The 14,333-nt window shown below is 43.7% G+C and overlaps 1 protein-coding gene across 1 annotated transcript in view; it reads left to right on the forward strand.

The window, feature by feature from the left end:
* Positions 1-3,296: 3,296 nt before the first annotated feature.
* LOC130357254 (gastrula zinc finger protein XlCGF57.1-like) overlaps positions 3,297-14,333 on the forward strand; it is a 36,892-nt gene continuing 25,855 nt past the window's right edge. The window contains exon 1 of the mRNA XM_056559870.1: positions 3,297-3,406. The gene's annotated coding sequence lies outside the window, so the exon portion shown is untranslated. The remainder of the gene's footprint in view (positions 3,407-14,333) is intronic.

The following is a 14,333-nucleotide window of genomic DNA, read 5'->3' on the forward strand; positions in this document are numbered from 1 at the left end:
AATACCCCATATGTGGACGTAAAGTGCTCTGCGGGCGCACAACAAGGCTCAGGAGTGGGAGCACTATGTATATTTGAGGCCTATATTGGTGATTCGCAAAAAAAAAACACCCACATGTGACCCCATTTTTTAAAATGAACCCCTCGATGAAGTAATAAGCGGTGCAGTGAACATTTACTCCCCACAGGTGTCTGAAACATTTTTAGAACAGTGGTCCATGAAAATAAAAACCTAATTTTTGGAATGGTATGCACAGCTCACTGTTCCACAAATCTGTCAAACCCCAGTAAATGCTCACTGCACCCCTTGTTCCATCCATTGAGGGGTGTAGTTTCCAAAATGGGGTCACATGTGGTTGTTTTTTTTTTTTCTTTTTTCTTATTTATGTCATAATTGCTGCAACTATCAGCCACCCAAGTGCGAATCACCAATTTAGGCCTCAAATGCACATGGCGCCCTCTCACTCCTGAGCCCTGTTGTGCGCCCGCAGATCGCTTTGCGTCCACATATGGGGTATTTCTGTACTCAGGAGAAATTGCACTACAAATTTTGGGGGGCTTTTTCTCCTTTTACCTCTTATGAAAATTAAGTGCATGGGGCAACACCAGCATGTTAGTGTAAATTTTTTTTTTTTTTTTTTTTTATACTAACATGCTGGTGTAGCCCCAACTTTTCTTTTTCGTATGGGAAAAAAGGAGCAAAGGCCCCCACCAAATTTGTGAAACAATTTCTCCCAAGTACGGATATACCCCATATGTGGACGCAAAGCGATTTGCGGGCGCACAACAAGGCTCAGGAGTGAGAGTGCACCATGTACATTTGAGGCCTAAATTGGTGATTTGCACAGGGGTGGCTGATAGTTGCAGCATTTCTGGCATAAATGCAAAATAAAAAAATTCCACGTGACCCCATTTTTGAAACTACACCCCTCGAGGAATGTTACAAGGGGTACAGTGAGCATTTTTGTAAAAGTAAAAAATTTGGGGTAACACCAGCATTTTAGTGAAAAAAATTAAATTTTTCATTTTCACGTCCAACTTTAATGAAAATTTGTCAAACACATCTGGGATGTTAAGGCTCCCTGTACCCCTTGTTACATTCCTTGAAGGGTGTAATTTCCCAAATAGTGCGACATGTGGTTTTGTTTTTTATATTTTTTTAAATATTTTTTTTGCTGTTCTGGCACCCTGGGGGCTTCCTAAATGCGACAAAAACCATTTCAGCAGAATCGCTCTCCAAAAGCCCAATGTCGCTCCTTTGCTGCTGAGGATTGTAGTGCGCCCACAGAGCACTTTACATCCACATATTAGGTATTTCATTACTTGAGAGAAATTAGGTTATGTGGGTGTTTTTATCTCCTTTTACCCCTTGTAAAAATGAAAAAAATGGGGCTATGGAAATACCTCATATGTGGATGTAAAGTGCTCTGCGGGCGCACTACAGGGCTCAGAAAGGAAGGAGCACCATTGGGATATTGGAGAGAGAATTTGGTTGGAATCGAAGTCGGGGGCCAAGTGCGTTTACAAAGACCCCATGCTGCCAGAACAGCAGATACCCCCACGCATGTGACCCCATTTCGGAAACTACACCCCTTACAAAATGTAATAAGGGGTGCAGTGAGCATTTACACCCCACTGGCGTTTGACAGATCTTTGAAAAACTGGGCCGTGCAAATGAAAAATAACTTTTTTTTTTTTTTTTTTTTTTTTTTTTTTAACCTCTTGTAAAAATTATAAGTATGGGGGGCAACACCTAACTAACTCCAAACTAACATGCTGGTTTTGCCCCCAACTTTTCCTTTTCATGAAGGGTAAAAATAGAAAAAGCCCCCAAATATGTATCACAATTTCTCCCAAGTACGGAAATACCCCATATGTGGCCCTAAACTGTTGTCATGAAATATGACAGGGCTCCGGAGGGTGAGAGCTCCATGCGCATTTGAGGCCTAAATTAGGGATTTGCATGGGGGCGGACCCGGATACAAGCATGGCGCTTGCCTCCTCCACCAAAAATACTCTACGACAGTGTTTCCCAAACAGGGTGCCTCCAGCTGTTGCGAAACTCCCAGAATGCCTGGACAGTCAATGGCTCTCAACAATGGCTCTACAATGCAAAACTACAATGCCCAGCATGCACTGGCAGACCATGCATGCTGGGAGTTGTAGCTTTTTTACAACTGAAGGCACACTGGTGGGGAAACACTGAGTTAGGTAACAGTGTGACTCCAGCTGTTGCTAAACCACAACTCCCAACATGTACTGACAGCCGTAGGGTATGGTGGGAGTTGTAGTTATGCAACAGCTGGAACGGCACAGTTTGGAGACCACTGTGTAGTGGTCTCCAAACTGTGGCCCTCCAGATGTTGCAATACTTCAACTCCCTGTATGTCCTGGCATAATTGGATTTGTAGTTTGGCAAAATCTGAAGGACCATATGTTACAGAACTACAACTCCCAGTATGCCTGGACTGTCTGGGCATGCTGAGAGCTGTAGTTTTGCAAAATCTGGAGGACCACAGTTTGGAGACCACTGCACAGTGGTCTCAAAACTGTGGCCCTCCAGATGTTGCAAAACTACAACTCCCAGCATGCTCAGGCAGCCAAAGGCTATCTGGGCATGCTGGGAGATGTAGTTTTGCAACTTGCCGCCCACAGTCTCCGCTGACGCTCTTCACAATGGCCGCCGGTCAGACTCCCCGAGCCCCGAACCACTTGTCCCAGGCGGGGGGGCTATACAGGTATAAAGGGGGAGGACCTGCGCTGGGGATATTCTACTCACCTATATGAATACATGAATATTGGAGAAAGTGTGACATATATATTACTTCATTACAATATAATAAACACAATAGGTAACAGACAGTGACTGGAGTAACCCAGACTGACTACATGTGACCGATACACTATAATGTACATATGACCCACTGAGGATATAAGGGATTGGATGTGAAGAAGAGGAGCCCTATGGGCCATCCCCAACTATACCCCCAGGACCTAGAATAAGCCCCTTTAATTAGGGACATCTCTGGGATGACCTGGTTGGTCCACAGTCCTGGATCCGGTCAGGGAATAGACAGATGCTGCACTTATATGTGTTCCCCACAGAGACCTGGTGGGGCCAATTGTGGAATAACAAGTTATATGAGTGAATGGCGGAGGAATAAGTGTATAAATGGTTCTAGTATACAGCGCTGGAGAGGGCGGAGGGAAGTTTCTTCTTCTTCTCCTGCCCACAGTTACTATGGGAACTCTAGATTCACTGAGTCACTGAGTCTGTGCAGGAGTCACATGATCAAACAGAGATCATGTGACAGGAAGTGTTCAGTAACAATCCTAATAGCAGAGTCCGGAATCTTCTCTGCACACTTGTCTATACCCCTGATGGCTGTGGAATAGGAGGACATAGGGTGAGTGGGATGTCCTCAGAGCGGAGCCCTCCTTTATACCTGTATACCCCCCGCCTGCACTTTCTATCTGTCTACAATAACACTACATCTGCTTTGTATATAGTATTATCCCCCTGATTGGGAGATTTGTATTACACTATTATGTATTGTGATGTCATTTATTCTACACAACACTATGCAAATTAATGTCATGATGTCACTTGTACGGGGTCCATTTTAGGACCGCATCAGTCGTCAGATGTACCTCCCTCCTCCGTCAGCCAAAACGCCGTCCCGCCTCATCCCTCCTCCGTGAGGCGTCAGCCAGAACCTTTGTCATCCTAAACTCTGTCACGCCTCAGACGAAAATGAAAGTGCTGAGTCAGCTCCACAGACACTGTGATTGGTTGATGGGAGGGTGTGCAGTCCCGCTCTACTGTTTCAGCACACTTCTCTACAAACCCTAATCTCTCATGTACCCAGCTTTGACCGATTCCTGCAAAACAAACCTACGCTCTCAACTTTTCCCGATTCCTGCAAAACATAGTTATGTACCCAGCTTTCCAGATTCCTGCAAATCTTACACTAATGTACCCAGCTTTTCCAGATTCCTTCAAATCCTACACTCTCATGTACTCAGCTTTTCCCGATTTGCAGGAATCTGGAAAAGCTGGGTACATGAGTGTAAGATTTGCACGAATCTGGAAAAGCTGAGTACATAACTGTAGGTTTTTCAGGCATCAGGAAAAGCTGAGTACATAACTGTAGGTTTTGCAGGAATCTGGAAAAGCTGAGTACATAACTGTAGGTTTTTCAGGCATCAGGAAAAGCTGAGTACATAACTGTAGGTTTTGCAGGAATCTGGAAAAGCTGAGCTTTTCCAGATTCCTGCAAATCTTACAATCATGTACCCAGCTTTTCCACATTCCTGCAAATTACACTCATGTGCCTAGCTTTTCCACATTCCTGCAAATCGGGAAAAACTAAGTACATGAGAGTGAAGGATTTGCAGGAATCTGGAAAAGGGTGGGTTCACACTACGTTTTGTCCCATACGGGAGCGCATACGGCAGGAGGGAGCTAAAACCTCGCGCTCCCGTATGTACCCCCAGGACCTAGAATAAGCCCCTTTAATTAGGGACATCTCTGGGATGACCTGGTTGGTCCACAGTCCTGGATCCGGTCCTGGAGCAGGACAAGTGCAGGGAATAGACAGATGCTGCACCTATATGTTTTCCCCACAGAGACCTGGTGGGGCCAATTGTGGAATAACAAGTTATATGAGTGAATGGCGGAGGAATAAGTGTATAAATGGTTGACCACAGTTTTAGGTCCGGTTGTAAAAGCGCATACGGCGCAAAAATGAGCCGACCGGACCGAACGTTTCACTCCGGTCGGCTCATTGAAATGAATGACATACGGGAGCGCATACGGTCACATACGGGAGCGCGAGGTTTTAGCTCCCTCCTGCCGTATGCGCTCCCGTATGGGACAAAACGTAGTGTGAACCCAGCCAAAGCTGGGTACATGAGTGAAATTTGCAGGAATCTGGAAAAGCTGGGTACATGAGTGTAAGATTTGCAGGAATCTGGAAAAGCTGGGTACATAACTGTAGGTTTTGCAGGGATCGGGAAAAGCTGAGTACATAACTAGGTTTTGCAGGAATTGGGAAAAGCTGGGTACATGAGAGATTAGGGTTTGTAAAGAAGTGTGCTGAAACAGTGGAGCAGAACTGCACACACCCTCCCATCAACCAATCACAGTGTCTGTGGAGCTGACTCAGCACTTTCATTTTCGTGACAGAGTTTAGGGTGACAAAGGTTCTGGCTGATGGAGGAGGGAGGAGGCGGGACGCTGAAGGATGAGGGAGGTACGGCTGAAAACTGACGGTGATTTGTCTGAGGGAGGAGGCGGGACACTGTTTTTCCTGACAACTGACGGAGATACAGCTGATGGGTGATGCTGTCCTAAAATGGACACCGTACACTTGTATTTATGAATATATAATATCTATCTATCTCATATCTATCTCATATCTATCTCTCTCATATCTATCTCTCTCATATCTATCTCTCTCATATCTATCTCTCTCATATCTATCTCTCTCATATCTATCTATCTCATATCTATCTCATATATATCTATCTAATATCTATCTATCTCATATCTATCTATCTCATATCTATCTATCTATCTCATATCTATCTATCTATCTCATATCTATCTATCTATCTCATATCTATCTATCTCATATCTATCTATCTCATATCTATCTATCTCATATCTATCTATCTCATATCTATCTATCTCATATCTATCTATCTCATATCTATCTCATATCTATCTATCTATCTCATATCTATCTATCTATCTATCTCATATCTATCTATCTCATATCTATCTATCTCATATCTATCTATCTCATATCTCTATCTCATATCTATCTATCTCATATCTATCTATCTCATATCTATCTATCTCATATCTATCTCATATCTATCTATCTCATATCTATCTATCTCATATCTATCTATCTCATATCTATCTAATATCTATCTATCTCATATCTATCTAATATCTCATATCTATCTATCTATCTCATATCTATCTATCTATCTCATATCTATCTATCTATCTCATATCTATCTATCTATCTCATATCTATCTATCTCATATCTATCTAGCTATCTCATATCTATCTCATATCTATCTATGGGAATTCGGGTGGAAAAACAGACATGGTGCACATCTACAATCTTGTATAATGAACCTTGTTCACACTGGTGTGGTGCTGTGCGGTGTCCGTTGCTGCCGTGGCGCCGTGTCTGTCGGGGGGTGCAACCCATAGACTGGTTTGAGTGGCATAGGGGCCGCTCTGCCAGTGGGTCGTTCCCCCTGTGGGCACTGGTGTTGCGGCGGTGGTGGTCGCCGCTCGGTGCTGCGCCATTTTATGCTAGGGACGTTAGGGACCCACTCTAAATAGGCGGCCTTGACGTGGCGAGTGGGCTTGTACTTTTTGATCAAAAATGTATAATAACAACCTGTTAGTTTTTGATATTATGCTGAGAAGCAATTGGATCATTATACAAGATTGTAGATGTGCACCATGTCTGTTTTTCTACCCGAATTCATATCTATCTATCTCTCTCTCATATCTATCTCTCTCTCATATCTATCTATCTCTCATATCTTTCTACAAGTTTGTAGTTGGCAGCACAACCCAAAAAAATGCAAAAATGTAAAGTGGGTGCCAGCGCAACAGACCCGGTCACGTTCTGCCCAGACGATACATACACAGAAAATCCGCAGCACTCCAGGGACAGTTCAAGAGTTGTTTATTGTCCCATGCAAAAAAGTGATACAACGTTTCACCGGTCTCTCACCGGCTTTCTCAAGCATTCAAACAGTGAGAAGTGCCACATATTTATGTGAAAACAAGTAATCAATTTAACAATCAAGTGATACAATAATTAAGTTATAAACAATACAAAAGCAGAATAGTAGTATATTACAATATAGTTTATATAAAGTGCATTATGCTGTGCTCAATGTGATTAAGGTGCTGATCTTCATATAAAAGTTATGTACATGTGCAAAATGCATAGGACAGTGTAATTACATAATCGGTGTAAACAGGTGTAGGAATAAAAACAATGAAAAGAGGAGGAGGAACGTCACACTCACCGCCATTGCGGCGTCTCCATGCTTGCCAAACACAGTGTGTTGGCTTGGAAACCTGTATGGCCAATAGCGCATCTGCTCCCCACACCACGTGATCGGCGCAGAGCGACTAGGGATCGACCGATTATCTGTTTCGCCGATATTATCGGCCGATATTCATGATTTTGGACGTTATCGGTATCGGCAATTACCTTGCCGATATTCCGATAATGCACCGCACCACACCGCAAGCCGCCCCCACCGCCGCTGCCTCATTGCCTCCCCCATCCCCGGTTTTATAATTACCTGTTCCAGGGGTCTGGGGCCCGCGCTGCTTCTGGCTCCTGCTGCGTCCTATGTTACGCTGTGCGTTGCGCAGCGCAATGATGAGTGACGTCCTCACGCGACGTCACCGTCAGTGCGCAGAGTGACAGCGCAGGACGGAAGTCAGAAGTAGCACGGGCCCCGGATCCCGGGAACAGGTAATTATTAAACCGGGGATGGGGGAGGCAGTGGGGCAGCTGGGGTGGGGGAGGCAATGCGGCAGCGGCTGTGGTGGCGGCGTGCGGTGAGGTGCGGGGTGGGGGTCAGCGGCGGTGGTTGGGAGGACCCCCGGACAGGCAGGGGGAGAGAAGCGGGTGGCGGCGGCGGTCTCTGGCCTGGCCCAGCAAAAGCCACTGCAGTTCATTGATTTAATGTTTAATCAATGATCTGCAGCGGCTTTTTCGGGGCCTGGGGGGGTGGAGAAATAGCCGATAACTTATACCCATATTCCGGTATAAGTTATCGGCTATCGGCCTGAAAGGCCACAGATTATCGGTATCGGCCCTAAAAAAAATCGATATTGGTCGATCCATAAAAGCGACATCGCGCTAGCGGCAGCCATCTTGGTGAAGGGAAAGGAGCGCCCACAAGCGTCTGCTCCTCGCACCACGTGATCGGCGCAACCGCGCAAAGCGAAATGGCGCTAGCGGGGGTCATCTTGGTGAAGGTAAAGGAAAGCCCATAAGCCATACCTTAATTATAAAAAGAATTTAGAATTTTTTTTTAACACATTTATAGATAGAAACATTATAGTCTGAAGAATAACAATATAATGAGTGAGTATATTTGTAGATATCCAATTCTCACGTGGGATACGCGGTGATTGTAAGACGTTCTCCAACCTCTGCTTGATCTATGGAAGAAATAAACAGTTATTAGACACTTCATCACGTTAAGGAAAACTCTATTGAGAAGCAATGTAGAACTAGAAGGTATATTTATAGGGGACCCATACACAAAAATAACATCCTAATAACTTATTTAATATCCATAAAAAGAGATTATCTCAATTTGCTTACACCTGGAGTAATGGTGAAATCTACATTTAGACCCCTCGGTTTCAATGATCCTAATTCATAAATCCAATAAAGTTCTCGTTTTTTGAGTACTCTCTGTCTCCTCCTTTCTTTAATGCGGGTACACGATCAGTAATTTTACATCTGAGGTCTTTTTCGCCGTGACTTCCTCACAAAAATGCTTTGATACAGACAGGTCAAGGTGTTTTTTTTTCGGATACTATATCTATGTTGGTTCAACCTCACCTAGAACTCAAGGGTGGTTTCACCAACATAGATAAGTTGACATGGACAAGTAAGTATGTAGCCAACGAAGGAGGAGACACAGTAAAACTTGATACCGTATTCCCTCCCCGTGGTCGGGTGTTTAAAGCTCGGTCCCTTGTCCATATACGCACAACTGACGCAATTCCTGCAGGGGTATGACCCCTTATTAGCCACTGTTAGGTATTTTTGTGTACCACCTTTTCTTTTTAAAGACACATCCGCCCCCGTACTAACCTATCCTTTAAATTTGGCGGTCATTTGTAGGACATCAATGGTTTACATTTAAATTCAGTGATGGTAGTAAATGATTCTTGTAGAATAGACCAGTGTTTATTCAGGATATTTGCTACAGGTCCTGAATTGTAATTGTAGGTAGATACAAATGTAATTCTAGGCAAGTCATCCTTAAAGGGGTTCTCCGATGCTTAGACATCTTATCCCCTATCCAAAGGATAGGGGATAAGATGCCTGATCATGGGAGTCCCGCCGCTGGGGACCCCCGGGATCATGCGCGCGGCACCCCGTTTGTAATTAGTCACAGGAGCGTGTTCCCTCCGGGTCTGATTATTGACGACCACAGGCCCGGTGGCGTGTGATGTCATGCCTCTGCCCCCGTGTGACGTCACGCTCCGCCCCTCAATGCAAGCCTACGGGAGGGGGCATGATAACTGTCACGCCCCCTCCCATAGGCTTGCATTGAGGGGCGGAGCGTGACATCACACTGGGCGGAGGCGCAACGTCACACGCCGCTGGCCCTGTGGTCGTCGGTAATCGGACCCAGAGCGAACACGCTCCGGGAACTGATTACAAACGGGGTGCCGCGTGCAAGATCCCGGGGGTCCCCAGCGACCTTTGGATAGGGGATAAGATGTCAAAGCACCAGAGAACCCCTTTAACCCCTTAAGGACGCAGGGTTTTCCTCATCACCTTCTAAAAATCATAACGCTTTAAATTTTGCACATAAAATTCCATATTATGGCTTATTTTTTGCACCACCAATTCTACTTTGCCTTGACATTAGTAATTTTACCAAAAAATCCATGGTAAAACGGAAAAAAAATGAATTGTGCAACAAAATTGAAGAGAAAATGTAATTGTGTAACTTTTGGTGGCTTCCGTTTCTATGCAGTGCATGTTTTGGTAAAAATTACACCTTATCTTTATTCTGTAGGTCCATACGGTTAAAATGATCCCCTACTTATATAGGTTTGATTTTGTCGCACTTCGGAAAAAAATCATAACTACATGCAGGAAAATACGTTAAAAATTCTCATCTTCTAACCCCTATAACTTTTTTTATTTTTCCGCGTATGGGAAGGTATGAGGGCTCATTTTTTGCGACGTGATCTGAAGTTTTTAGCGGTACCATTTTTGTATTGATCGGACTTTTTGATCGCTTTTTATAAATTTTTTCATGATATAAAAAGTGACCAAAAATACGCTATTTTGGACTTTGGAATTTTTTTGCGCATACGCCATTGACCGTGCAGTTTGATCAACGATATATTTTTATAGTTCTAGCATTTACGCACACGGCGATACCACATATGTTTATTTTTATTTACAGGTTTTTTTTTATGGGAAAAGGGGGGTGATTCAAACTTTTATTAGGGAAGGGGTTAACTTTTTATTTTACACTTTTGTTTTTTGCAGTGTTATAGTCCCCATAGGGACCAATAACACTGCACACACTGATCTGTTACCCTGATCACTGCAAAGCCATAGATTTGCATGGATCAGCGTAATAGGGGCTCGATTGCTCAAGCCTGTAGCTCAGGCTTGGAGCAACCAAACACCGATCGGACGCTATGGATCAAGGTAAGGGGGCCTCCGCTCGCGTCCTAGCTGATCGGGACATCGTGATTTTATCGCGATAGTCCCTATCAGCCCGACTGAGCTGCCGGGAAGCGTTTACTTTCATTTTTAGATGCGGCAATCAACTTTGATCGCCGCGTCTAAAGGGTTAATAGCGTGCGGTACGACGATTGGTGCTGCACGATATTAGCCCAGGGTCTCAGCTATTGTTAGCAGCCGGGACCGAACCGGTGTGATGCGGGGTCACGGTGTGACCCTATTTTAAACACCGGGATCGGGCGAGGGGCGTACAGGTACACCCTTCGTCCTGAAGGAGTTAAGCTTAGGCTTCAGCAAATCCTCCCTTTTTGTTGTCGGTACACGTGTCCTACTCCGATGCATAAGTTCCCTAGGGTAACCCCTTTTCTCAAAATTATTGGTGATTCTTGTCAGAGCAGGTTCAACCCTGTCTTCTAAACTGATTACTGATCGTGTACCCGCATTAAAGAAAGGAGGAGACAGAGTTAGAGTACTCAAAAAACTAGAACTTTATTGGATTTATGAATTAGGATCATTGAAACCGAGGGATCTAAATGTAGATTTCACCATTACTCCAGGTGTAAGCAAATTGAGATAATCTCTTTTTATGGATATTAACCCCTTAAGGACCCAGCCATTTTTTCAACGTCTGACCACTGTCACTTTAAGCATTAAGAGATTATTTTTTCGTGACATATTCTACTTTGTTAGTGGTAAAATTTTGTTGATACTTGCATCATTTCTTGGTGAAAAATGCAAAAATGTTATGAAAAAATTGAAAATGTTGCATTTTTTTTTTTTTTTTGCTCTCTGCTTGTAAGGAAATGGATATTCCAAATATATTATATATTGATTCCCATATACAATATGTCTACTTTTATGTTTGTATCATAAAGTTGAGATGTTTTAACTTTTGGAAGACACCAGAGGGCTTCAACGTTCAGCAGCAATTTTCCAATTGTTACAAAATTTTCTAAATCGGAATTATTCAGGGACCAGTTCAGTTTTGAAGTGGATTTGAAGGGTCTTCATATTAGATATACCCCACAAATGACCCAATTATAAAAACTGCACCCCTCAAAGTATCCAAAATGACATACAGTAAGTGTGTTAACCCTTTAGGTGTTTCACAGGAATAGCAGCAAAGTGAAGGAGAAAATTCAAAATCTTCATTTTTTTTCATGTTCTTGTAGACCCAGTTTTTTAAATTTTTACAAGTGGTAATAGGAGAAAAAGCCCCCCCCAAATTTGTAACCCAATTTCTCTTGAGTAAGGAAATACCTCATATGTGTATGTCAAATGTTCGGCGGGCGCAGTAGAGGAGGGCTCAGAAGAGAAGGAGCGACAATGGGATTTTGGAGAGTGAATTTTGCTGAAATGGTTTTTGGGGGGCATGTCACATTTAGAAAGCCCCTATGGTGCCAGAACAGCAGAAAACCCCACATAGCATACCATTTTGGAAACTACACCCCTCAAGGCACATAACGAGGGGTCCAGTGAGCCTTAACACCCCACAGGTGTTTGACGACTTTTTGTTAAAATCTGATGTGTAAATGTAAAAATGGTAAATTTGGGGAAAATTTTTTTTTTCAAAGGGTAATGGGAGAAAATGCCCCCCAAAATTTGTTACACCATCTCTTCTGAATATGGAAATACCCCATGTTAGGCTGTAAAATGCTCTGCGGGTGAACTACAATGTGCCATTGAGCTTTTGGAAAGAGAATTTGTTTGGAATGGAAGTCACGGGCAATGTGCGTTTACAAAGCCCCCGTGGTGCCAGAACAGTGGACCCCCCCACATGTGACCACATTTTGGAAACTACACCCCTCACAGAATTTAATAAGGGGTGCAGTGAGTATTTACACCCCTCTGGCGTTTGACAGTTCTTTGGAACAGTGGGCTGTGCAAAGGAAAAATAAAATGTTTAATTTTCACGGACCACTGTTCCACCTGTGGGGCGTAAATGCTCACTGTACCCCTTATTACATTATATGAGGGGTGTAGTTACCAAAATGGGGTCACGTGGGGGGGGGGGTCCATTGTTCTGACACTATGGGGGCTTTGAAAACACACGTGGCCTTAAATTCCGGACAAATTTTCTCTTCAAAAGCCCAATGGCGCTCCTTCTCTTCTGAGCATTGTAGTTCGCCCACAGAGCACTTTACATCCATCATATGGGGTATTTTCTTACTCAGAAGAAATTGGGTTACAAATTTTGGGGGGCTTTTTTTTCCTATTTTCCCTTGTGAAAATGAAAAATTTAGAGGAACACCAGCATTTTAGTAAAAAAAAATTTTTTTTTTTATTTTCCCATCCAACTTTAATGAAAATTTGTCAAACACCTGTGGGGTGTTAAGGCTCACTATACCCCTTGTCATGTTCCATGAGCGGTGTAGTTTCCAAAATGGGGTCACATGTGGGTATTTCTTTTTTTGCGTTTATGGCAGAACAGCTGTAAAATCAGCTACCCCTGTGCAAATCACCAATTTAGGCCTCAAATGTACATAGTGCACTCTCACTCTTGAGCCTTGTTGTGCGCTCGCAGAGCATTTTACGCCCACATATGGGGTATTTCCGTACTCAGGAGAAATTGTGTTACAAATTTTGTTACAAACCGCTTGTAAAAATAAAAAGTATGGGGCAACACCAGCATGTTAGTGTTACATTTTTATTTTTTTACATTAACAGGTTGGTGTAGCCCCAACTTTTCCTTTTCATAAGGTGTAAAAGGAGAAAAAGCCCCCCAAAAATTTGTAGTGCAATTTCTCCCGAGTACTGAGATACCCCATATGTGACCCTAAACTGTTTCCTTGAAATACGACAGGGCTCCGAGAGTGAGAGAGCACCATGCGCAATTGAGGACTAAATTAGGTATTGCATAGGGGTGGACATAGGGGTATTCTATGCCAGTGATTCCCAAACAGGGTGTCTCCAGCTGTTGCTAAACTCCCAGCATGCCTGGACAGTCAGTGGCTGTACAGAAATGCTGGGAGTTGTTGTTTTGCAACAGCTGGAGGCTCCGTTTTGGAAACACTGCCGTACAATAAGTTTTTCATTTTTATTGGGGAGACAGTGTAAGGGGGTGTTTATGTAGTGTTTTACCCTTTATTATGTGTTAGTGTAGTGTAGTGTTTTTAGGGTACATTCGCACTGGCGGGTTACGGTGAGTTTTCCCCTAGGAGTTTGCACTGCGGCGAAAAATTTGCCTCAGCCCAAACTTGAAGCAGGAACTTACTGTAAACCTGCCCTTGTGAATGTACCCTGTACAATCCTCCAGCTGTTTCAAAACTACAACTCCCAGCATGTACTGATCACTGAAGGGCATGCTGGGAGTTGTACTTTTGCAAAAGCTGGAGGCACACTGGTTGGAAAACCTTCAGTTAGGTTCTGTTACCTAACTCAATATTTTCCAACCAGTGTGCCTCCAGCTGTTGCAAAACTACAACTCCCAGCATGTACTGATCACTGAAGGGCATGCTGGGAGATGTAGTTATGCAACAGCTGGAGGTACGCAACTACAGCTCCCAGCATGCCGAGACAGCGGTTTGCTGTTTGGGCATGCTGGGATTTGCAGTTTTGCAACATCTGGAGGGCTACAGTTTATAGACCACTGCACAGTGATCTCCAAACTGTGGCCCTCCAGATGTTGCAAAACTACAAATCCCAGCATGCCCAGACAGCAAACAGCTGTTTGGGCATGCTAGGAGTTGTAGTTTTGCTACAGTTTTGAGACCATTGTATATATCTATCTATCTCTGTAGTGTAACCTTCTTAAAGGGGTACTCCAGCGCTAAGACATCTTATCTCCTATCCATTACCGTTGCGTTCCTGGCTGCTGATAGCAGCTGG

The sequence above is a fragment of the Hyla sarda genome, chromosome 2 (assembly GCF_029499605.1).
Source record: "Hyla sarda isolate aHylSar1 chromosome 2, aHylSar1.hap1, whole genome shotgun sequence".
In the NCBI taxonomy this organism is placed as follows: domain Eukaryota; kingdom Metazoa; phylum Chordata; class Amphibia; order Anura; family Hylidae; genus Hyla; species Hyla sarda.